Raw genomic sequence first — 26,851 nt, 5'->3', positions numbered from 1 at the left:
CTTTATTATTCCACTATCCCCTCCCATGGGCCTCTGGCACACTTTTGCTGTGCACCTAAATCTCCTTTCCAATTGCTGAAAGGTCTTAATGGATTTCTCTTAGCATCTAGTATCTCCTGCAGGCATGTGTTATACCTGTGAATAAAGGAATGCCATAGACACATAGATGGACTTCTTTTCTTCCTCTTTTCTCTATAGTTTTCCTCATTTTCAATACTCTTGTGGGAGAGATGCCACAGCATTGAATATTGACTTGAGTTTGACAGTTTCTACCTTCCCAGACACAGTAGTGAGTGGTAAAATTATCTCCAGGCTTCCTTAGTGGAACAGAGTTTTGCTTGGGAATACAGTTGTGCTTATGGAAACTGAGCTTGCTGATCCATTAGTCAGTGTCAGAAGGAATATCAGTGACTGAAGTAGTGAAAATAATTGCAAGAGAAGTCTGGAACAAGTGAAAGATGAAACCCTGTGTTTATCCAAAGAAGATTCCTGTAGTCAACATGAAACAGGGAGGCAATTGCTATCTCAGTTTGTCTGGAAAAACGTTCATGGGTATGTGACTGCTCCTGTAGAGAAAAAAAAAGAGAAAAATCAGAAGTCTCTATGAGACCCGGTAACACTGGGTCTGTTGTTGCAACTTATTTTCCCTTTCCTGCTCTGATAAATGCTTGTCCCAAGATCTTACTCCAATCAAAACTCCATACCTGAGGGGTGATTCATTATATAGTGCCGTCTTTTGGAGTTGTCTCTGAAAAACAGTTGCAGCTTTAAGGCAAAACAAAATGCAGTATGGATCCTTTAGGTGAAGTGAAGGGTAATAAGCAATACATATTTCCATAGGAATCCCATATGCGTAAGCAAGGACTTTCTGTTCTGTAGGACATTTAGTGATACTTTCTATGAAATCTAATCAGTTAGTGTCAATGCTATTTCATGCATGAGTTCTTCTCTTCTGTTACTCTAAGGCATTTTGCAACACCCCGTGTTTTATATGGACTGTGATCCAGCCAAGGATATGCTCATGCGTGGCTCCAGTGAGCTGCAAGCTGTGTGAGAAATGTTTGGTGTAACTTTAGTTTCTCCTATGGAGTGATGTATTATTCTGGGTTAGACATGGGGTTGAAGCTGTTGTTACCCAGGATTTTTTGTCGTTTCTGTGTGTCTAAGTCCTGATGCAAATATTTTTCTTTTTCAAAAGAGATGGGTTTTAATTCAGTGAGGTGTCTGGCCAGAGAAGTGCCAGGTGCGTTTCAGAGTTGATGCCGTTGAATTACTACTGCAATTTTTCTTCAACAGCTGGGGGGAGCAGGAGAGCCGGATTCTCTACCTGGCCCCATATTAGAATTCTCACCCCAATCATTTGCTCTAAAGGAACGTAAGGAAATCAAGAGGATGAAAATTAATCAAACAAAGAAGAAAGACTTACCCCCCCCCCAACCATTGAAAGGCTTATCTTAAAGCAATTTCACAAGAAAATAAGATCAAAACCAAAGCAAATTGCATGCAACCTACGAACTCAGAAAAGCAACAATTACACAAGAGACTACACAAAAGACTATGCCCTATCATTAACTCTTCTTACTCAGCTACATTCTCAGTCAGTAATTATGACAGTCATGAGCAGAAAATAGATTGATCACTGCAGAATCTCTTGGAAGACAAAGGAGAAAAAACCAACACATAAACCCAAAACAAAACAATAAGAAAATTTCTTATCAATAAAATTTCTGCCAAGCTACAGAAACAAATGAAATGCAAATTTAACAAATTAACTATGTGATTAACACACAGTGGGATCACTTCAGGCATTTTGCTTTGCTTCTCGCCAGAATGTAATCCTAGTGAGAGTTATTGCTGCATCAATATTTCCACAATGGTATCATAAAGAGAATTCAATGACATTATAGAAACTGCAGCCCTGTACTTTCAAAGCTGTAGTTTGAAACAAATTAGTGTTTTAAACATTAAGGCACTTTCATACTACTTGTTATATACCTTAGAGGGCAGAAGAAAAAAACTCAGCGGTCTTCTGGAGCCAATTGTGGGCTTGAATTTGACATCACTTTCATTCTGTTCCTTTTGAAAGCTGTCTTTGAGGCAGTGTTAGGCTCAACCTCTTTAGAATGATAAAAGCCTCCCATCAGTGTTGACTGGTCTGTAGGTTGGGATGCTAAAGCTTAAATGAAATGTATATTACCAAGTGTACACAGAATTCAGAATAAAACCAAAAAAATCCCTTTCTGATGCCTGCAGTTGGGGCCAGTGTTAAATAATCCAGCTCTTGTGGAGATTGTGGGAGGAAGGGAAGCCTTCTGTGTGCATCTAGTATTTTAGGAAGCTGAAGTTCATCTCCCTCCTGTGTGAAAGCAGATCTTTAAAAAGGATTGAACAGCAAACTATATTTAAATCAATGTCACCAACGCCACTTAATCACATGCAAGCTTAATAATTAAAATCACCCTTTGAATATAATTTTCAAACTAAAGAATGAGAAGTGGATTTTATTAATGATAGACTCTTACACTACTTTTTTTTCTTTCTTATTTCAGTCAGCTGTAGGTTTGTGTCCTAAAAGGTTTTACATGCAGATGTAAGGAAAACGTAGTGCTTACTCAAGCCAGCGGGGGATGATGGCTTAGACATTTTTGTGGCTGCTGTTAGGATTGCGAAACATCTTTAGTGCCACTTCACAGGATACTTCATTTCTTTTTTCAGACTTTCCCTATATAACGTCCAATTATCAGATTTTATGTGAGTGAAGCGATTTTCACTCTGAATGCATATTAAAGAGAACACATGTTTTCATTTTATGGACCTGTAACACTGAATCTTTACTAAAAGAGAATAAAATACTTATGAAAGGTTGTTACAGAGAGTGCACAGAAAAAGCAGTCTGGGTCTTATTTGCCAATTCCTTTGAGCAGTTACATTCCTCCTCCCATGTATCAATACACATGAATTTTCACTTATCATAGTTTCACTAAAAATTGCTGCTACACTGGTGATCAGTAGAGTCAATAGAGCCTTAACATAGATGGAAAAGGAGTAAAGACCACACTCTCAGCCACAGTGAAACGCTGAGGAATATGATGGGTTGAGAGGGGTTCTGAGAAATCTGAGAAAGGCTGCTGCTAACACAGACGTAATTCAGCACAAAGCCATGGCTCCCATGCACTGTAGTAGCTGGTGCTGACCATTTTGGCTTCTTCTGCAGTAGTAAATGAAACATGTCTGGGACTGTTCTCTGGCCAGCTGACAGGGAACAGCTAATGCCAGTGCTATTAAACTCTTCTTTCTCTCCTGCTAGGAATTGTCTCTGGCCAATGCTAACTCCTGAGCCATGCCCAGGCACAGGCCAAAAACGTGTCACTGGGTGCTGTGATGCTGGTACTCACTTAACAGCATTTACAGTCGATATTCAGTGCCTAGATATGTCTCTGGGTATGTGTCTTGGGACAATTGATTTTATTAGCTGGAACATAACCTAAACACTGAGCACAAGAAGTGGGTGCTGTCTTGATGTTTAACCTTCAGTTTATTAGGTGAAAATCTCTTATGTTTGTTTCTTATCTATGAAATGAACAAAAGCATTTCTGTACTTCACAGGCTACCAGGAGAATAAACATAATAAAAGACTAGGAATGGTATGATCGTGAGGCCTCTGATTTCTGTAATCAGAATAACTACATCCCTTCCTGTCCCATACTGTTTGTTCCATTCCAGAAGTTGAAAGGAATGAAGCAGATTAAAGTAGGATAACGGGTTGCTAGCTCAGAGAATTCCTTTGCCATCTGGGGAAATGTGTCAATTTTTCAGCTCTGCTTTCTCTACCAGATTGTGGTTACTGTTTTGGACCAGTATGTGTAAAAAAAAAAACAAACCCTGCCTTTCCCCCATACTGAAAAGTCAACATTTTATTAATCCTATAATTCTTTTAATAGAATTTGTAAAGGAAAATTCTCTTCTTTTTAATAATCAGCCAGCCTAAATTCCAGCTTGGAATGTGCTCTTGTAGCCAAGGCATAAGTATAAAACCAGTGAAAAGGAGAGAAGAGATTTACAATGGAAATTCTGACAATCACTTTGCAATAATAGAGCTTGGAGACACCTGCTTTAATCAAGGTGGTGTGAATATTTAAAGTGGTCTATTTCTTGATTTTCAGTTCAGCTGATGAAATCATAATTTCCAGTGAAATAATTTTTTTCTTAGGGATGCATGAGGAGAAAAAAAGTGAATGATCCTAATTTTCTATTCACTTGGTAGAAATAGATTATAGCTTTTTTAACCCTCTTGATTCCAGGGCTGGCAGATGGAGCTGAAGGAATTGCTTTTGTTTAGAAGTGATTCTTTTGAGTGATAGTGCAGTGCAGATACAAGGCTGGCTTGGGGTAACAATAATTCTTGTAGTATAACCACAGCATGGTTTCTCTCTGATGTGGGAATGATTTGCTAAACTTTCTTTGAATTCGGTAGCCATTCTTGTGCTGTAAATAACACAAAATAATTTGGGCTTCTGAAGAAAGACAATTGTTCGTTGGGGAGGCTGACTCACACTACTTTGGTCTTTACTTCCATCAGCAGTGGAGTGGTGCTACTGGTTTTCAGGTGCTGTATACCAATTCTTGCCATGCTGAATGAAGATATGTTACTAAGGATAACATATCCAAAAGATTCCATAATGACAGGTGTACCTTTTGTCATGGTATAACCCCAGCTGGCAGCTCAGCCCCACTCAGCTGCTCACTCACTGCCCCTGGTGGGATGGGGGAGAGAATTGAAAAAGTGAGAAGACTCATGGATTGAGATAAAGACAGTTTAATAGGGAAAGCCGTGCATGCACACAAAGCAAAACAAGGAATTAATTCACTGCCTCCCATGGGCGAGCAGGTGTTCAGCCATGTCCAGGAAAGTGGGTGAGGAGGGTGAGAAGCAGAAAAGGCTTTGACACGTGCAAGTGCTGCTCAGCAATAGCACAAGGCATCTACATAAAATCAACACTGGTTTAGTACAACTCTAAACATAGCCCCATACCTGTTACTCTGAAGAAAATTAATTCTACCTCAGCCAAAACCAGCACACTTTTTCAAACAATGAGTTATATTGTCATGCAGGATAGCTTAAGAAGATCCACAAACTTCCAGAGAGCCATGTCATTTAGTTTACCAAGGATTTGTTTCAGCACTGAAAAATAGTTGGCTTATTTAGAGAACCACTTTAGAAAGATATATGACCAACAAATCCATGGGAAGACCACATGCCTTGTGAATGTAATTGTGAATTATATATCATGTCCTATGAAGAAACTGGAGAAAAATGTATGACTGGGAAGAAGGGTCGTGAAGTCAAAATAAGACTCCATAAAGAGTTAGTGTTATCTGATGTACCAACACTATCAATAGTACAGGATATATACCATAATCATAATTATTATGTCAAAAGATTAGAATGCTAAGAGGATAAAGCAAAGGGAATGCTACTTTACCTGTCTTGGTAGCTTAATACTTTTTTCCGTACTACTCTGTTTTAGTATTGTGTTGCATTCTTTATTTTTCCAGTTTCTTGGTCAGTTAACATAAATATGGTAAGACTCACCAGTGTCCGACTGTGGCTTTTTAGCTGGTTTTCCCCAATTCATTGTCAGTTGCTTCTCTGGCTAGTGTCTATTATTTAGATAATAATATAAAGCTCCAAGAAATAACATGCAATGTCTACTGGATGGAAAAGTAATTACTTTTTCACTATGGCCTAATTGTGCTGTTCAGTTCTGCCCTGCTTTATTTGATCTGATTTGACCTTCTTATTCTGTGACTATAGAAACAACTTGAAACATGTGAGGCACAGCAGTAAAGGATGCCTTTCTCTAATTCCCTTTGCTGCTTTCTTACTATTATTTCTTGCTATTATTTGATTTCACTAGATTTTCCTCCTGTTCAGGTCTTCTAGTTTCTTACCAAGGTGTGAAGTTCTGTTTCTTGTAGTTTTTTTCATCTTTCCTCATGCTTTTCCTTGCTTGGTGGCTGTTGACTCTTTAATTGTCATAAACATGATTCCTCAAAACATCTATGGTCAATGAACATTACCTCTTCTTCAGTGCCCCAAACTGACATACTTTTATCTACGTTGTTATCTGCAAATAATACTTGTTATCCAAGTAAACAGTAGTGACTTTCTGTCCTGGACCTTGCTCAGCTTCATGGTATAATTAAGAACTCAGACTTAAGAGGAAATTTAGTAGTGTCATAAACTAAAAAATGTGCAAACTCTTCGGAGGACAGTAGTACTGTTCAAGATGGTCATGATAAACTGTGAAAAGCAATTTTCAAACTAAAGCCAATATAAATAAAGTGTTATGCCTAGGAAGAAGGAAAAAATGAAATAAAAAACCCACCAAATATGAAAAAGGGATTAAATAGCTGGCAATTAATCCACAAAATAGAAGGCAGAAGGCTATCTTGTATCATATATATTGTACCTTAATAAGACTTAGTAACATTTATGTCAATATTATGCAGTCAGGAGAAATTCCATGGATTCTGGTATATGTGCATGACTCTGGCAAATCCACAATCGGATGGGACCCACACGCACACAAGCTTCTACATAGCAGGAGTCCTGTCTCCGTAAATAGACACTGTGTCTGTGCCACACTGCTCTTTGAAGAATGGTGACGGTAGGACACTGCAATATCCCACAGCAAGCACTCATCAAATACAAAACTTTGCAGCATCCATTGTGCAACTACAGCAAAAGAAAAAAGGAATTCTGTTCAGGAATATACTGATTGGAGTATTGTGCCCATGAAAGGGCAGGTAATTATTTACTTCCCATTGGTATTTAAGTTTCATCAGCCCAAGTCTCATCTTCCTAGGCAGCTGTCACACTTCAGGAAAAACTGTCAAGAATCTATAAAACACTATCAAGAAGAAAAAGAGGTTAGATAGCTATCCTGTGATGATGGGAATGGAGTTCGCTTAGTCTAAAATAGGAAAGACTAAAGAGGGACATGATTACATTATCTTCTAACGTGCAAAAGATGTTACAAAGATGGTGGCAATTAATTGTTTAAAATCACCCAATGATGGAAAGATGTGAAATATATTCCTTCACAATTTCTGAGGAAATAGAATGGCTATAAGAACCAAAAGAGGCTCGAATAGGCTTCCTAGAGGGACTGTGGACTCTGCTATATAAGGTTTAGGACAATATACACCCATTGTGTAGATCTTGCCCTGCTACTGTAGGATGTACTAAAAAAGTGTCTTCCAGCTCAATAAATGAAAAAAGAGACAGCATGAGACGATACCGAGATATTGTATTACTTGGCACTAGGATTGCATTATTTGTCTTCCAAGAAAGAAGACAATACACTGTCACATGGAGCAGTGCTTTTATGGATGTTTCTGATCACAGCATCATGAAAATGCAGTGATGGAAAGGACCTCAAAGTACCTTTTGCTCCAGCCCTTTAAACTGAAGAAGATTCAAATACGTCTGCTGCTTCAGAAGTGATTCAGAGCAGTGTGTTATTTGCAATTCTAGATTGATTCATTCTTAGTGTTGAATTTGAACATTATTATAAAATCCTTTTGCTGGTGTTTTGTTCTTTGGTCAAAAAAAACCCTTTATTTAACTTTGAGAGCAAGTTACACCTCTGAGGAAGCTACATTACTATAGTAAAAATTAACCTTGGGCTTGCACTTCTGATTTTTTCATAATTTCATTAAAAATATTTCAAAGTATGTAATTTTGGTGTGTTTTTTTAATCCCTCCCCCCAATAATGGGCCTATTATTATTTTTTTTTTAACTTTATGAAATATTTTGGCCAAATATTTTGATACTAGAAAAAAATTGAAATGGGAATTCCTACTAAATAGAGAGTAAAATCTCCAAAGATTTTTATTAAAATTATGTTCTTTTTTCAACTTCTCTTTTTTATCTGTTTCTGCAATAATTTATGCTGTTGTAAATATTTTGTTATGATTTCCAAAGTTAGTGACTAGATGGTACCACCACAATGATTGAAGATCATGAAAATAACATCTTTTAAACTTATCAGAAAAGAAGGGTAATGTTGCCTCCAGGATCTGCTAGGAGTTGAGTACTACATATTTTACTTTATGAGGATTTCTGTGAGAAAATTGAGGATTTCTCTGAGATAATTGAGGATTTCTCTGAGATAGTCAAGGATTTGAATTTACATCAAGTTACTCTGAAGAAACTGCCTTTTCATGCATGATTCCTCTAAGCAAAAGGAAAGGTGTTTTACTGCAATCATCAACAGCAACTTTTATTAATCATGGCCTATGAAGGTTTAAAGGGGCTGTTTTAAGACAATTTCTGCCCCAAAACTGATATTATAAACTCACACTCTGGATTGTTTTGCAATGAACTCTTTATGTAACCATGCTTTAAAAATAGCAGTTTATCTATAGAGAACATCTCTGAATTAAACTGGTGGAGCAATAGCACCATTTTTAATGCTATTGAGAGTCCTCGGTGCTTTTTGCCATCAAAGTATAGAGTAGTGTTTTCTGGAGAAGTGGCCTGTGTTTGTGTGTATGTTTTTTTGTGTGTAAGAGAGAGAGAAACAGAAAAATAGAGAAAAAATAAGAAAGAGAAAGACAGTGAGAAGATAAGAAAAAAGGAACAAAAGAAAAAAGAGAAAGAAGGAAAAAATAAAGAGATGAAGAGGAAGAAAGCAAAAGAGGAAGGAAAGAAAGGAAGAAGGAAAAAACGAAGGAAAGAAAGACAAAGCCAGTAAAAAGGAAAAAATAAATAAATAAGCCTTTGTGTTTACGAATGCTTTGCAGGTTTAGTTGTTCCAGCAGTGTTATTAGAACCCACACCAAGAGCTGTTTTGGGTCCCGGGGCAAATAGATTCTTTCTCCCCTGATTCCTCACCTGGAAAAGTACCTGGGTGGTCCTGCCATGACACTCCTCTCTCCTCAGTGCCCTCCTCCCTTCCTGCTTGCACTGTAGCACAGAAAACTTACATATGGGGCAGCAGTGGCTGCCAAGAAGTGAGAGAAGCTGAGCCAAGCAGAGGAGAGGGCTGCAGCCAGAGGAGCAGGGGTGCTCTTCTGGCCCCAGTCCCTGCAAAGGGGAGCTGACCCCTTCTCCAGTGCCACTCAGCCCCCACTTTCCTTGTCTCAGCTGGCCCACCAAGCAATTCCTTCTCTAACTGGTGTCAGCATATCCTCATCAGCATTTTCAGAATTCACCTTATGTTCTCACTGCACTTACAATGGGCCTGAAAATAAGGGCTTGGTTTAATTACCATGACTTGATGGGAGGATGCTGTGTCCACCTGTGCCGGAGCACAGCACATCTGCCCAGTTTAGCCACCACCACTGTGTGGCAGCCACCAAGCAGCCCAGGAAAGTGCCTGAAGAAATCACATTGCCTTTGTGTGGCCTCCCCACTTCCTCTTTTTGATAGGGGACTAAGTGGTGTGCCTCCTGGCTTATACAAATTTTCCAGAATAGAATACCCTCCTGGAGATTGTGTTCTTGAGTTCAAAATTAAATTTTTAAATCCGCAGAGGTCTGTTAGACTGGAAAAGGGTTCATATTGTCACATTTTAGCATGTTGCAAATAATGATTTATGTGACTGAAAAAAAGCCATTTTGTTCAACTAGGTTTCATTATACTGTAAAAACACTGATCACAATGGTGCCATTAGCCCAGTCACACTGGCAAAACTTGAGAATGATGCCTGTGAGGGAGAAGACTGAAAACATCCTCCTCTTTTTCCTAAAGCATGAAGGGTATATTGATTTAGTTTTTCTAAAATGAAACTGCCAAATTCTACAAAACAAAAGCTTTTTCAAAACAAGATGTTAATCTATATCTAATACACATATAAGGTTAAATACAGTGTGAGAGGCAATAGATATTACTGCAGTTCTCTGGTTCACTGCTTTAACAGAGAGAAAACTAGCACAAATCTAATTTTAAAAGGAAATTGCTGAAAGAATGGATGTAATAGAATGGATATAAGAACAAGATATTTAAAAATTCCATGCTCAGATGGATAATAAGCACTTCAAAATTATACCTGGCCACTGAGAAATGTGCACTTACTCCAAAGCAACTACTGCTCTTTAATAATTGCTAGCCAGTGTTTTTAATTCCGACAATTTGATTTTTAGTATTAAGGTGACTTTGGTTTGAATATATCTAAAGCCAAATGATCTAACAGAATTTTTAAAAATAAAACTGTGTATTTCTGACTTGAAAGAAGTCAACTACTAGACTTTTCCTGAGCTGTATTAGAATAATCAGCTTTTGAGGATGGTGAAGGAAATACCTTAATACCCAAACAGTATGGCTGAAAAGCAAATATTGATACTTTCTGGGAAACAGGATAGAAAATGAAAGACAAAATAGATTTCCCTTGTACTGTGTGTCAAGTATTTTCACAAGCCTGACAGGACTGATTTGCTGTTTAAAGCACAAACGGAAAATCATCACAAAAAGCACAAAAGACAGTTCATTTACTTTGCTCAGAAGACTAGCATTCAACATAACACAAGAAGAAAAGATGCTAAATGATTAAAAGAAGTCCATGGTGCACTGGGTCCAGGTTAAGAAGCAAGCTTGTGTCTGTTGACCCGAACTGGTGCTTGAGGGTGACTCAGCCGGTGCTTGAGAGGTGACTAGATCAAACATGGTAGTATAAACTAAGATTTCAAAGAAACATAGAGACCTGTGGTCCCTCAGAGCTACTGCTGTTGGATTCAGTGGCAAAACTCCCGCTGACAGAAGGACTGGTGTTTGCAGGACAAGTCAGTAACAAAAGGACCCACCTTTTGCAAATTAGGACAGACATTTGCTATGTAGAAGTTTGACTTGCTAGTAAAATTGTTGCAGAGGGATTTGAATTCACTAGCTGAAAAAAAATGATAAATGTATTAAGTTGTTTTGCATGCTGTGACAGATTAAGGGTAATCTTTTGAAAAGCTCCTACATTTTATTTCCAGGAGAGTCACCGAGGTGTTTCAAGGGGCTTTGGATCAGTGCCTCAGTTAACTCGTGTCTGATTTTCCCTGTCAGTTGCTCCAACAGAGAGTCGTATGGCAGCCGGCAAGCTGTCTCACTGTGCCTTGAGGAATCACTTTCTGACTCACATCACAGCAGCTCTGCATAATAGGGGAGGATTGTAGTCTGCATTTGCGGGGCTAAACTCTGGCATTTGTGCCCCTTGTCTGTGCAAGTGGTATTGAGCCACTGTGGTCTACGACAGGCCCTCTTGGGCCACATGAGGTACCAGTGCTGGTAAGTATTGCAGTTGCAGCAGGGGCTCCTGCAGTGTGTCAGCCCTATTGCATGAAACACCACGGACACCGGGCTAACAGTGAAGTCATTACACTGCTCTTTCTCTATTCTTTGTCTTTCTTATGGTTCCTATTTTGTTGGTTTTTTCAGGCATCTTAGAGAAATGCAAAGATTTTCTACAGGGATAATTTATGCCATGAACAAAGCAGTTCATTGCAGTTAAAGCAGTTGCTTACAGAATGAGACGCACAAAAGATAGCTAGGAATCGCTAAGTGCTAGGCTAAGCACTTATGTGCTCATTGCCCTGGTGAATGAGTTAACCATAGAGTTGCTACTGTCTGGACCAGTGTTTGCCAGGCCCCAAAGCACCAGAGAGGCGTCACTGTCTTCAGCAGTGACACGCATGATACACTCAGCCTGGGACTCCTGTCTGGTACCTCACCACACTAATCGTATTCCTGTCTATATTTGTGTTTTCACACCTAAATCCTTGAGTTATAGATGACACCACCTAAGCAAGCTCAACCTTGTCTGTAATTTTGGCCTTTCTTATCTCTGTACAGTCATTCTCACAGCTTTTTCTCATCAGAACAAACCAGGGGGCAGGGGGAAGTTTTCTGTGGGCGCTACAGAGAAACTAGAGCACAAGCCCTACATCAGAGAAAATAGAGATTGCTACAATGGAATAATTACACTAAAATTTGTAGCCAGATGAGTGACATTCCTAATATTTTTTTTCCTTCTTCTACACTGTTTATGCATTATACTGCATTATTGGGATCTCTCTTTTTAGTGTTAGCCCTTATTTTGACAGTTGTCCTCAGACGACAAAGAAAAATTCTTTTTTCTGTTAATTTATAGAAGTATACCAGAGGTGTGTTTTCCAAACTGGGTTGAAATGAGCAGCTAGCAGCTTTCTTGCTCCATATTCTAAACATTCTTTCCAATTATATTCCTCCCTCAAACATTCTTCCAAGGTCATACCTACACTGTTTGCCCATAGCTTTCTGAGTGCTTATACTTCTGGCTCTGTCTGAGCATAATTCAAACAGCATCACCAATCCTATCTAAAACACACTTTCTTGGTCTAAAGTTCACCCCAATTTACTAGAGGCCAGCTGATTTGTGGTAACTCACATGGCTAGTGTGATGTAATTCATATTAGCAGAGCTGCCAGTGAAAGAGGAGAAATCAACCTATGGCAGTGAAAAGTGGCTGACCTAAGTCATATTTGCATTAGGGGTTAAAAATACATACCTGGGGTATTACATGTAATTTTTAAAATCCAAACTAGTTTTTAATATGCTTATGCTTTTAGCTACTTATCAGCCTGTGCGTTAAATGGCACTATCCAAAGCTTCAGCTATACTCTAGATAAGGGTCATAATTCCTTCCACAGTTTTCATGCATGAAGAGTAGACATCTTCATCAACATTTTGCTCTATCTAAGCCTAACCTATCTGCCTTAGATACAGTACTAGTAGTACTTATGCAAATAGGAAGATTGAATCAAATAGGTAATGGCTTATGTGATTTATATGCAGTTTACTGTCGGCAGAATCAGTAAAATCACATCTGTGTAAAGTGCATATTAATGCGCTTGCTGTTATGTGTATTGTCAAAATCTTTTCTTGAAGAGGTTTTCTGAAGGAGTCTTTGCATTGAGGATGAAAATTTGATATGCAAGGCCTACTAAAAAGAAGAGTACAAGGGTTCAAAAGAATTCATTATATTTGTTGAGAGGAAAGTAATAAACTGAAATAAGAAGCATACCACTGACGCTTCTCATGACAGGCAATCAGACAGAGAGGCTGAGTCCATCTGAAACTTGTAGGTGCCTCAGGAATTGAGCCTGTGCAATTCTCTACAGGTCAGCAGGGGATAATAAGAAAATCTGTCAAACTTGAGGGAAGAGTCAACTTTCTAGACCGCAAATCTGATCTGAGCAGAGTTGAGAGACAAAGAGTTCAAAAGGTTAATGCTGCTATGCTTATTTAAGTGAACGTTAGCACTGTTGTGAGAAAACAGATGGAGAAGAACTGGGGGAATTATTTGACTGGTTAGGTTTGTAAAACAGTGAGCTGAACAACAGACATTTTAGGCATAGAAGCTAGTCACAGTGAAAGCGTAAGCTGAGGTCTTCTTTCTCTTTTGCTTCCAAGTAGATTGGATTAATGGCCTTCCAATCATCACAATTATGTGCTCCTATTTAAGAAATCAGTTGGGAAACATCTGGGTTTTACATAACATTCACCATTATGTCTTTCATCAGATAAATTAACAGCTTTGTTTTGCAGTGGCTGTAGAAAGAGACAAAACCATTGGAGCACAATGGTACTTGCCATTTTTCTGTCAAGATGGAGCCACTATTAGGGATGTTACTATCAGTGATGATCAATGTGAAGCAGACATATTTACTGGGAGTCTGTTCGAACACAATACAAGGGAACAAATAGCAAGGTGGGGCCATTTTGTGGATAGATTACAACCTATTGCTCATGACCTGCCTTTATTACATCCCTTTCTTGCGATCTGAAGAGAAACCCAAATAACAGCGGGTTCTGTTGCTCTGATGACAGCTTGAGAAAAAGTAATAAGGAATTCCTACAGCTATAAAAACAGAGTGAGGAAAGGGTGCCAAGTTACCCTTGGAGCTGTCACTCTTTGCAAGGATCTTTTCTTTTCACTTACTTTTGTATAATACTTTATGGCTAAACAGCTATTTTTGTGGCCAGATGAGGACATAACTCATCCTTTGAGTCGTCTTGGAGAATTGGCGAAGAATTTCTGGTAAAATTTCAGATGGCAAGTGTTATTTCTCATCTGCTTAGATACTGTATATCTTGAAATTTCAGGCATCTGAAATTATGGATTACCTCATGTTTATTGGATCTGTTCTTTGGGCTTGAGCTATGTCCATTTGGAACAAACAATCAATCCCAAAAAGTGTTTTTACATTATTTCTTAAATAATAATTTGTCTTTCAAAAATAAGGCAACAACCTGAATGCAGCTACACCAGAATATGTGAATTGGTTCTGAAAACACTATCATTTCATATTCTTCATTCCTTTACATTCTGTTTTAATTTTTGTTTTCTTTTCCATAATGCAGAAAAAGCCAGATCTGGGTGAATATTGAACAACAGTATTCATGAACATTCACAGGAATTTGAAATGGCTGTTTGATCTCTCCATATCAAGGCCCCTTGTTATCGGCTGCTCCTGCGGTTTCAGACAGAAGGATTTTTGTTCCTGAGGAGGTTTGAGGAATGGCTGATTTGTGTGAATACCCGTATTTGCATGCGAACGAGGCTACTCCTTTACAAACAAGAGCGTTCATTATTCCTCTGTTTAAAAGGATACACTAACCCAATTAGTGAGCTGGAAGAATATCCCGTGACTTAGCTAACCAATAACATGCTCCAACTAGGAGGCAGTGAATACTTAAACTGTGCAGTGTCTGAACTCCCATGTTGGCATTTCCCAAACCTTTGAAAGTTGAACCCTCTCTTCAGGAAAATAAGAACAATTGCACTCTTCACCCCTTCCGTGGTGTTATTAAAAGCATACCGAAGAGAACAGAGGCTCAGAGAAGTCTGCATGGATCTGGGTGTTCAGATGCTCTCCCTCCTTCCAAAACACGCTTTGAACAGTGTAGAAAGAAACTTAATGTTGATGCATTAAACCAAATTAGTTAACTCCTCTTGAAGCAGAGTGCCATCACACTTCTACAGCCTCAGGCTTTTTGCAGAATCAGGCAGGTATCAGTTACACCCAAGTAACATTTACAGCACAGCCTGTGAAAGAAATCTGAAGGACTGAGACTGGTCATCTATATATTTCCTCATGTTTGATTGTAGTCAAATGTAAACCACCTTTAATGATGCTGACAAAGGTTAGAGTCCACTCACCTAACTTGTGCAAATGCTAATTTCAGACAGTAGGTACATAACAACAAAAAAAAAAGGCTCAGAGGAATCAATGAGATCAAGAGTCATTTCACGTTTTGGAGATCAGACTTAAAGCCTATTCACAAATGATTCTCAAACAGAAAAAAGGTTGTATTTGCCATGAGTATTACTGAGGATGAATAATCCATCCAGCTGTGCTAAGTAGCATCAGAAAAAAAAATGAGTTCTTAAGTTATTTCTGGCTAAGTTATGCTACATATAAGGAGGTTTATATGATTTAGGTAAGATCTGGAAAAGTATCCAAACTTCTGAATTTATACTCAAGTTTCCACACCTCTGGGTTCAGGGTAAAAGGGAAGATTTACAGAGCCTGGCACAAAATTTAAAAGCCTACCTAGTAATCATCAGTACTCCCAGCCCTTCCCACAGCTGCTATTTACCTCCACCTCCTTTTTTTTTTGACTCTACGGGTTTCTTTTTTTCCCCCTCCTCCAGTCTCAGTCTAACCCCTAGGATATTTAATTAATTTTCTAAATTATGCTCTTTTTATCTCAGCTTCTTTAATAACTGTTACTTCTTTACCCCACACTGTTCACTTTATCTTATCATGTGGCTTCTTACATCTACTCAGCAGATGCATTTTCAGGGCTCTTTGCAGCTCTGCCTGAGCACCTCATCTTTCATCACCCACCTCTTTGTTCCTCTTTATAGTGTTTCCTCTTCATACATTGTTGCTGCAGCTGAAACTATGACATTTCCACACTGTTCCGTGGGCCTAGGAGAAAAGCAAATATAAATCAGTTGCATTCCAGGAGATGATGTTGGCATGAGAATGTATATAGGCACTGCATTCAAGCACTGGTAAAACAAGACCTCCATGTTAGCTATTGAAATACAGCACATAAGTCTCATTCAAGATAGGATTATACTTTGTCTCTGAAATTTGAACTTTTTATTTTTTGGCATTGACTTCTATCTTTGACCAGTATTTGTTCTGGATTTAAATCAGAGAAACTTGATCTATATTATCTTACTTTAATGACAAAATGTACTGTCTTAACATGGTGAAAATTTCAATGACTGTGCTAGAAAATGTTACTGACTTTACAAGCTACCTACCAAAATCTTCAGATGACTGAGGACTAGCTGTAAGGCAGACACGACATTGCTCAGAGAAACAGAGAAAAAGTATCTCTGAAGTTGTTTAACAGAGGAGAAAAAAAAAAAAAATGGAGGTTCCATATATCCTTTTCAGGGTGTTGTGCTGCTGGAATCTATAATATTCCCAGAAGGCCATTCTGACTTGCTTTCTTCCCCAGCCCATGGTATGATGACTCAGTGTCCTGAAGCATCCCTGATTGCTTGCAGTCACATGACATAACTTGGAAGTTAAGCTTGAATACCCTTTTTAGGACAAACAGAAAAGTATTACTACTAGGAAGCAAATAATCTGATCTTCTTTCCTCTTCCTTGTGTTCTCTTATCTTCTCCCTTTTTTCTTTTTTTTTAAAACTAGACAGAGCTTGTAAGCACAGTATATTGGTTTTAAATTACTTGCGGTGTTTGCTTGTATTCCAGAATTCCTTCTTTGTTTGCCTAGTTGCAGGTTCTCGGCTGAAATAATGTACCTGCATAATTTTCAGTTCACTCTTGTCTTTAGCTCCAAAAAATGCCTTTCAAATGGCTTTAATTAATAAACTTTAATGATAAGTAATGTAGTGTATGAAGTACTTATATATCTAGCTTTTCATAGTGTCCCTGTATTTTTCAATCTTTTTAAATGAAGTGAGGGTTTTAAGATTTATAAACTAACCACAAAGAGTCATTCAGTTGTTAAAGAAAATAGTGCACAGAGCTGCTGTGCTCTTCTAGCTTTATTAATTCAATTTGATTTCTCAAAACATGTGAGAGGTTCCTGTTGTTGGATGATCCCATCCCTCTGAACTGAAGTGGGATCAAGATGGGAGTGTTGGCCAATTTCTCTTCAGACCTTTAAAGTCACAAACAGACAAAAAGAAAAAGCTTGGTCTCCATCACTTCCTGAACTTTGAAGAATGGCTTAAAATCTCTTTCTCACCATTGGTTAGAATAACTTTGCTTGAGGACTTTAGCCAGCCCAAACATTGTATTTAAGAGCAAATTGTTTATACTTCTGTCTCCTTCATCTCCAAGGTCTTCTGGAAGTTTTGGAAAAATTAGCATGTCTTCTTTTGAAAGTCTGTCCCAGCATATTGGAAGACATTTGTACATGTCATTTATACCTGCCTTCTGTGAAGCCCTGGAACTGCAGGGCAAAAAAGCAGGATGGGGTTGCCTTGCTAAGACTGTTCCCCTCTCTTTTCTGTAAGTGTTAATGTAAATTTCTGTGTAAGCTATTTCAGCTGTTGAATGGACAAGGCTGTGTGTTGTCACTGTAAAACTCCTTTACCAGCTAAGGAGAAGTATTCTGAGATGCCCTTCCTCAACTTCCAGCCTCTTTCTATCCTGTCTGTGCTTTTGCCAGCTACAGCACAGATCTGTGCCTGTCTCTTTTGCACACCCAAAGTCCCAATATTTCAGGCTGAGAGAAATATTTCCTCCATCAGCATCAGCACTCCCACAATAAAGTGGCTCTTGTAAAGCAAATGGAGGTTTTTGGCTGAGGGTGAATTACATTCCCCTTCTAAAGAGAATGAAGATGCACAAGAAACAGAATCATAGATGTAATGAATTAGGAAGTCGTACTATTTTGCTTTTTAAAAACATGGTCAAGATAGCAACAACAGAAACTCCCCAAATGCTAGCTTAATTGAAATCTCCATGTCAGCTTTAAATCAAGCAACTATCAGCTTATGGAGGACATTAAAGGAGTTAAGAAATCCCCAACCACTAGTTCTGTTTATACGAACCTGGATGTTTCAGTTCCTTCACTGGAAATAACCCCAAAATGATGAGCTCCCAGCTCTCTGTTTTTTAATCTTATGGATATTGAGAGTTGTCCTGGTTTTGGCTGGGATAGAGATGATTATCCTCTTAATAGCTGGTACAGATCTATGTTTTGGATTTAGGATGAGAATAATGTTGATAACACCGGGATGTTTTAGCTGCTGTTGAGCAGTGCTTGCACAGAGTCAAGGCCTTTTCTGCCTCTCCCTCCATCATCAGTAAAAAGGCTGGGGTGCACAAGGAGCTGGAAAGAGACACAGCAGGGACAGCTGACTCCAGCTGATCACAGGGATATCCCATACCTTGTGGCTTCATGGTGAACAATAAAACCAGGTGGGACTGACTGAGAGGTGGTGGCCCAGTGCCTGGGTAGTGGCAGGGCATTGGTCGGGGCATGGTGAGCAACTGGATTACGCATCACTTGTTTTGCTTCTTTTATCATTATTATTATTTCCCTTCCATTTCTGTCCCATTAAGCTGTCTTTATCTCAACCCATGAGTTTTACCTTTCCTGATTCTCTTCCCCATCCCACTGGGATTAATGAGTGAACAGCTCTGTAGTGTTTAGCTGCCTGCTGGATTAAACCACAACAGGTATATAAGAGCAAATCCTAGTATTTCTTTTGAAACAGCTCTTTTCACTTAATTTCAGTTCACTTACAGCAGAACTGGGCACTGCTCCTGACTCAAACCTTAGGACATTTCCAAAACACTACTAAGTAGCTTAATTAACAACAATGAACATTCTCTGAAAATTCAGAATGGAAGCATAATGCTAATTTCAATAAAAGAAATGAGATATTTTATTTCTATTGTGCTCAATGAAGCACTAGCTGTGCTGGCACTATGTTCATCTTCATGTAAATGTAGGCAGGACTTTACCCATATTTCTAATAGAGCATGTTTTCAAATGTTAGTTTAGCTTGGGCAAAAATAATCTAGAAGTTAGAGCTGTCATTAATACCTGGAAGGTAACCCTAATATGTGGTTACTGAGGTCCTTGGAAAGTGGGTATTGATGGCTTGGTCCAGGTTGATTACATTTTTATCCATGCCCTTAACCCTGAATGAGTACCTTTTGCACAACTGTAACAACAAGTGCTTAAAGTAATTTACAGCAACAGCAAAAGACTCCACTGGGGAACAGCATGACATCTAACTGCTTTCTGCCTCCATTCCCACAGGGCCAACTTGAAATGCCTTGAGGGAAGGACAAGCTATTCCAGCTATGCCAGCTGTTCTCCGTAGCATCATTATTCCCTGGCACAACTAAGAGTAGTTCTGAAAATGCTCTAACTTATACAAGGAATTGATGTCTAGGTAGGAGCTTTCAAGAGCAGAAAAGTGGGGGACTGGGGGGGTCTGGTGGAAAAATCGTCATTCTAAGGGTCACTGAGAGCTCCTCTGACACAACAGGAGTCGAGTCTTTAATGTAGCACTGAAAATTAGATGAAGAATTTTATTTCCACTCCCTTGTATCAATCATTCTTGTTTCCTGTGCAAACACAGACATTTTTGTCATTAGGCTAAAAATAAAACCTTTTGAGAACTCAAGCAACTGGTCTGTCTAGTTCTTTTCGTGCAATGTTTTTTCTGGTAGTAGCAATAACAGGATGTGCTGACCATTTCTCAGTGTAATAATCTGGTCTAGTCACTGATATAAACAACTTCCCCTTTAACCTTATAATTTATTCACAGCAGGCCTAATCCAAGACACCTTAAATAACAAAAATATTGATAAAGAATTTGCAATTATAGACACTCTCCTGTGTTAAGTATAATAATATCACAAATAGTGTCCTGTGGAGATAGGTGTCTTTCATAAATCTGACTAAGGTAATATTGTTATCATTCTTGCCTTTCCAAGCAAATTCCACTTAAAAGCCTGAGCATGGTTATGGTGCTTATTCCAGTGCAGGAGCCTAGGAGGCTAAAGTGTTGTGCAAAAGGCATGTCCCTGTTTGGGGTAACTAAATCCTTCCTTGCAAATTGGTTGTACTAGTAACTATAATGCATGCGTACGAAGGAGAATTAAAAGAGTTTGTATGAGGTGGAGGGTTCACTGTCATTTCCCTCATTCCTCCCTTATTTCCTCCTTATTCACTGAACTCTCGTCAAGACTTTCATTGCCCTCTCCCCTGCTGATTCAAGGAAGTGTTTTTGAATGGTGCTCTCTGAGTTAATTTTAGGGTTTAGGTCTGAATGGTCCATGTTTCTGTTTCCATCCTGATCAGGAAATACAAAGCCACAGTTCGTATTCATGCTCAGGTTTGCAGAGAACCATTTCCCCAGCACTTATTTTAAATCTTGTTCTGGGAGGAAAAAACCCTTCCAGTTTGAAATAAAGCCAAATTAGTTTCCCCTTCCTGAAGTATTTCTTGTGCTTCCATACTAAAAAAATGCTGAAAGTCAGGAAAACATTAATCTATGTGCAGACCTATACAGATGTTCATTTTTTGTTGAGAAAAATAATGAGATTGCAAGTAAAGTTTCTGAACCTTATCTCGTATACATTAGATTCACAAAGGGAATTTTAGTTCTACTGGAAAACTTTTCCCTGAATTATAGGAATATATGTTTAAAGTGACTCATTACTGTAATGAGTTATATCAGAGAGTATGACTGTAAAGAACTGCCACTTTACTCAGCTACTCCAGCCATCCTGTGGGCTGAGCACTCACTGCATTTGTAAGGGTTGTGCCTTTTATGTTATACACAGGGAGTTGTAGTTAGACCATTTAAAACAGAAACTGACGTCTATGGGGAGACCGGGTATGAGACAATGTTTTATGCTGCACAAGCCAAAGGCTTGTTAAAAATTTCTTTTTCACACACATTACTTCCATGCTAATGCATTAACAAACTGTGGTGAAATATTCATCATTTATAAATAAACATTACAAATGGTCCCACAGCATACATAAGGGAAGACTGAAATTGCAGCCAGAGTAGGGGTTTACCACTAGCCCAGTGCAGATATAGGTTAAGAGGGATCTTGTCAGAGCTGCTGCCCTGGGAGATCATGTTGGGGTACACGAGTCAGTATCTGTAAACTGGCTGACTATTGCCAGAGCATACTCATCTGATGCCTTTAATTTTAACATGTCAGGGGGAGAAAAACCTGGATACAACTTCAGTCTGGGGGTGAAAGATGGTAGCTTTGATTTTTTGTGCTCACACCAGCTCGGTGACTGTTATTTTCTGGGACATGCTGACTTCAGTGGAGTTTCTGTGCACAGTGCTTGTAGAAAATCAGGTCTGGTGGGTGCTTCCATGAGAGCTGGAATAGATGACTGACCTTCCATAGCTTATACCTCTTGAGGGAACAATTTACAGAATATGGGATATGGGAGATTTATTTGGAAACCATATGGAAACATTTATGCGTAGCTTTTGTGAGTCTGGGATTAATGTAACAAAATATGATACTCCATATTTGTTGGCAGGATGATGTTGAAATGGAGGGTTCACCTTTCTATACATTCATTTAAAAGTGTTTAGATTTTTTCTTCCACTAGAATGTGTTGGGGACCAAACATTTACAATATAAATGGACTCTCAAAAAACCTCAGTTGAAAAGGCTGGTTTTCATAAAAAAACCCGAACAACAAAGTAAAGATTGGCCTGGAATACAGCGTATGAAATGGCTTAATCATTTGGGTCAGTGTTGTCATTCCCTACTAAAGTAATTTTTCCAGGATCCAGTTGTAACTGGTGATTCTGGTAAATAGTTGTCTTATGTCCATGGAGCCTCTTTCCTTTACTGTATTGGAATCACTAGACTGGTGTGACTTATGTCAGATTAGGTCTGATTTTCTGATCTTGCTTTGACTGGTCAGCTTGACAGGAGATTTAAATAGAAGTTGCCCTGCTGGAAGAGTTCAAGGAGGAATCCAGTCTGTGGTCTTACCCAGAGCCTCTGGAAGTGCACAGTGAAAAGCTAACCCCCGTTCCCACAAGAGTTTGCATCACACAGTTCTCTCTACTGGTTTCTATGTACCACTCAAGTTCCTGAATGAAGGCTCACAGTAGCTCTGCCTGTAGGTAAAAGCAATGTTAGTTTTCCTTGTAGAGATTGCAGCTGAGTTCACAGTGGAGATTTAATAAAGAATGATGATCTGTAAGGCTGCTTCTCTTCTTTGAGCACCTGTAAAAGATGATTAATTGTTCCCCCCAAGAAATATTTTTTAAAAAGCTTTCTCACCTTCCTTTTTCCACCTGTCTCCTCTGAGACTACACCTGAACTTAGAATTTGTCACAAAATGTAGGTGGTGGAAATGTCTTACCTTCTGCCACACAACTGCATTATTTGGAAGAGAAAAGTGGGAAAGAACTTAGATAGCAAAGTAAAATGAGTACAAACCCATACCATAAATTGTATCAGTCATTCTCTCTCTAGATTCTTCTGTTATCTTTAATATTACAGAAATTAATATAATCAGATAATATTCTCAAATACTGTTAATGAGCACAGGAGATAGACAGAAGGGCCAGTCTGGACAATGTTGCCAGAATTTCAGCTATAAAAAGCCTAAAGGCCATGGGGGCCTAATTTTACCTGGGACAGAAAGAAAAGTTAATGTGATATTTTCTGAAAATAGTGTACATGTTGATACATGCTAACCAGAAACCCTTTGGTGATAGTGATATGAGTCTTCTAGGGAAGACAGATTAGAAAGGGGCAGATTGTTGTTGTAGGGCCAGGTGGCCCCAGGCCAATGAGGACTACATGATTAATGTCCGCACTGAACCTGTACCTTGCACTCTAGCTGTAAAGTACCTGACTTCTGCTGGAACAATGAATTCAGAATAAAGAGGAGGATGCTAGAAGTAGTAAAAAACTCTCAGGGGAGCGAAGAAAGCCTCAAATAAAAGGGAAAATGAGACTTATGACAGGATAGTGTTCCCTCAAACAGTCTGGGTTGCTTGGACGTGTCTATGGTGAACAGCTGATATTCGGGTCTGAGTCCTTCCTTCTAGGGGACTTCATGGAGCAAATCCAGGTCCTGCTGCTCTAGCCAAGAAAGTAATAGCAACTCCAAGATCCTAGAAAGCACAGGGTTCGTTGTGACTTGGCATAGTGATTCACAAGAGAGGAAGGTGCCAATGCTCAGACAGCATGTCGGGCATGTCAGCTGGGAAGGAATTTGTTGGCATTGCACCCCAGCTGGTGCAGATACTTGGCCTTTTAAAATTTGATGGAGGCGCTGTAATACCTAATGTATTCTGCATCTCCAAAATTGCTTGTATCTGCCTTTTTTTTTTTCTGCAAATAGAAGCACTTGCCCTAAAAGTGGATAGAAAGTTTCTGTTTTATGAAAGCTTTTCTGACCTATTGCAACCTAGGTAAAACTTGAAGGATGCTATGCTTAGGGAATGTGACTCCTGAGGAGGCTACTACAGCTAATATAATTCTCTGGGGAAGTATTCAAAATATATGTCCTAAAATAAACACCTCCTGCTTACAAGCAATCTTTTCTACTGCTGCAGTTCTTTGGCAGGAGCGCTGTCTTCTAGGTTTAATCCCTTAAGACTTCAATACATTTTATCAGTGGTTGGATTTTTGTGTGGGTTTTTTTGTTTGTTTGTCTGTTTTTAATTATTTCCTGTTTTCCACATCTTTTCAAGAGCACTGCCTTTTATAGCAGAAGCCAGGTGGTGTCTACTGATTGTTCACTAGTCAAAAATGAACAGAACCTATTAATTGTTCAGGCCTTGCAAATCCTAGACTTCCTACTACTAGAAGGAGAAAGCTGGTGTGTTGCAAGATTGTTTCCATCCTTATGCTTTTGTCTGATTTCCAGCATATGCTGTAAATATGGTAGGCATATGTGTCTATTCCCTTTATGAATCATGGAAGAAAATGTGTACACTGAATGTGATGCTCTTGTTAATTTTTATGCAAGTGTTTTATTTTCTTTATTAGGGTGAGATATATCTTATATTAGGCTGCAATATACAGTCATTTCTCTTTGTACAGATGGCTGTCTAAGTATTCAAATGTTTTTACAAACTTTTTTGCTAGGTCCCTTTTTTTTGTATAGGACACCCTTTAATTCTAAGGCAAAAAATACAATCCTTCAAATCTTACTTAAAAGAATCAATAATCCTTGTTTCTCCAATGATGCTGATTTTACAATCCTTCATTAAATAGATCAATGCATTTCCATCACAATGTTATTCTTACTTTACTGAGAAATTAATAATAAGTTTATCTTTTCTGAAAATTGCATAAACTGGTAAAGAAAAATCGAACTTAGCCTTTATGTTTCTTTCATTTTTGAGGGAAAGAACCTTATAGAATTTCTGTTAAGATCTGCAATGTTAAATGTTAAATGCTTCTGCTGTAAGTGGAGCTCTAAGAATTCTCTTTCTTTTAGAGAAACCAAGTTTCTCTAAGCCACAGAAGGCTCCAAGATTATTACTGAGTGGCTGCAAAATCCAGTTATTTCAACTCAATTGCAGCTCTCAGGGTTTGACTTCAGCTGTGACTGCATGTTACAAATCATATGGTATGCACAATGGAAGCAAAAAAAAATCAGTAACAGTGAGATGGAAAAGACCTTAGAGAAGTAAATTTCTACGAACAGGTTGGTGTTCACAGTGCTGTCCAAATTAGCCTTCTAAGTGCCGGCCTTTACTGTTATGAAAAAAAGAAAAAAACCCCAAACAACCAACATTCCCTCTAAAACTTCAGTATAAACTCCCCTTATTAACGTGGCTGCCACTAACATTTCCTCCCTGGATCTCTTTGGCTCTAACCCACCAGAGAATGGCTCCTACAGCAATCATTACCAGTGAGGAATTAAGCCACAATGAACCAGGTGAACTTCAACAGGGTTCTAGCACTTATGAACACAAAAGGTGACTAAAATTGCTAGTGATTTTTCCGGCCACATTAGCAAGGAAAGGAGAATGCTTTGAGGGAAAGCACTAAAGTATCCAAAACAACCCTTAGAAGAATAAGGGTATTCATAAATATTCATAAGGGGAAAATATCTGTTAACTCTTTATTTAATTCTATGACTGAAGACATTTAATAGAAAATGTCTTTTTTTACTATATTTAGTCTGTGTTTGATTCTGTTTTGAATTAGTCTAAGCAAGTCTGGGTTGTAAAATTGATAAAAGAAGCTTTACTTGTGAAAAGCAGCTGCTGGGATTAATTGTTCCATTTACCTAGTCAGATATTTAAGGTTTGGTATAACTAATCTGCAGATACTTTTTTTATCTGGGAAGTTTCCTGATGTAAAATACCTCTTGCACTTTTCTTAACAAACTCCAGATAAAGAAGGGTAGTTCCTTACCCATGACATCTATAAAATGTTAGTTCTGCCCTCTTATTTCATACAAAATTTCACTTACGTAGTTTTCATACATTTATAATAATAAGCAGAAATAAGTAAAACAAGTAAGGAACTTGTTATTCTATCATTTATTATCTCTATCATCTTTAAATTGTGTAGAGATTGATCAAACAAGTGAAATAAAAATATTTACCTTTGAACATATTTTTAATTTTTTTGCTTAAGAATGACTTATGATTAAAGAGAAGTGGAAAGGGGAAAGAGAATTGGAAGACAAAGTGATTTCTCAGGTCAGATTTTCGTTCTCTGTATAAAATGTAAATTGAGAAATGCAGCGGGTTATAATGGCTTGAATTTAAGGAGTCTCTACCTCTTTCTGCTGAGCTCTATGTGTTGAAGAGACTTACTGGCTTCTTATGGTGTCTAGGAGTAGCTAAATGAGTTAAAAAACTGTAAAAATCTTCCACCAAACTACCTTGGTTATTTGCAAGGAACAAGGAAGAATTTTGTTTGTTTGTTTTTTGAGAGACGGATTGAAAGTTTTTGAAAGATGACGAGCGAGTCAGCAGGGTTTGGAGTACTGAGATGATCCTTGATAGCTGATAGTTCAAGAAAATGCTTCATCAAAACAGAGCTGGCAGGCATCTCTTCACTCCTTTGAACCTTCAGAGTTGATAAGGAGGTTTTAAAATATGTTATTTGTAAGAAAATTTGTTTTTCATGTATCTGGTTTATAAGTAGGGGGTTTTCAGTATACGGAACACAGCAGAAAGTGGCTATGTCTTCATTTGAACAAAGGACTAATATCAATGTCAAAAAAATCTGCCTTTCAGCAATTCTGTTAACAAATCCATTGAAAAAAAAATCTCTGGAATCACTTAGAAAACTCTGTCAGTAGTAGATTTCATGTGTATGTGTGAAACCAGCAGACTAGTCATAGGAACTTTGTAATTAGTGATTAATATTTTGAAAGATCCCATTAGTAGCAATCCTAGTAGAAATAGAGAAAAGGACGGTGTGTCCATGGTTCACCAGCAGGACAGATTGTGGCTTTACAGAACTTTCAGATGTTTCAAGTTCTTAGACATTTCTTAGATGAAGAAAACAACTGGATCCTGGGATATTTCACTGAAGGCTGCTTTTGTCAAACAAAGAAACAGGAGATGGCTGACCTCTCTCTTTGCTTACAGAAAGTTTTATATTTTCTACTGTTTTATATTTAAAACACTTTATATAACAGGCCAGGCACTAATGTTATGAAGTCACCAAGCATACATGTACAGTGGTTCCTGTCAGCAGCAAGAGGTGGACAGGTTTTTCTGGAGACCAAAACAGTCATTGTGAGAGAACTGAAAATTGATCTTCCCCTCTCTCACTCCCTTTCTCTGCTAGAAAATGGAGCAGGGTCTGATAGTTGGAGGCAGGAATG

General features: G+C 38.4%; 1 long non-coding RNA gene across 1 annotated transcript in view; it reads right to left on the bottom strand.

The window, feature by feature from the left end:
• LOC108445266 overlaps positions 1-26,851 on the bottom strand; it is a 32,132-nt gene that overhangs the window by 361 nt on the left and 4,920 nt on the right. Inside the window, exons 2-3 of the long non-coding RNA XR_001860071.1 lie at positions 15,884-15,967; positions 1-566 (exon numbers count right to left, since the gene is read on the bottom strand). The exon at positions 1-566 is cut by the window's left edge and continues 361 nt beyond it. This is a non-coding gene — a long non-coding RNA (uncharacterized LOC108445266). The remainder of the gene's footprint in view (positions 567-15,883; positions 15,968-26,851) is intronic.

The sequence above is a fragment of the Corvus brachyrhynchos genome, unplaced genomic scaffold, assembly GCF_000691975.1.
Source record: "Corvus brachyrhynchos isolate BGI_N302 unplaced genomic scaffold, ASM69197v1 scaffold92, whole genome shotgun sequence".
NCBI classification, from domain to species: Eukaryota; Metazoa; Chordata; class Aves; order Passeriformes; family Corvidae; genus Corvus; species Corvus brachyrhynchos.
Note: the sequence above shows the minus strand (reverse complement) of the source record. Positions and strands in the feature narration are given on the sequence as shown.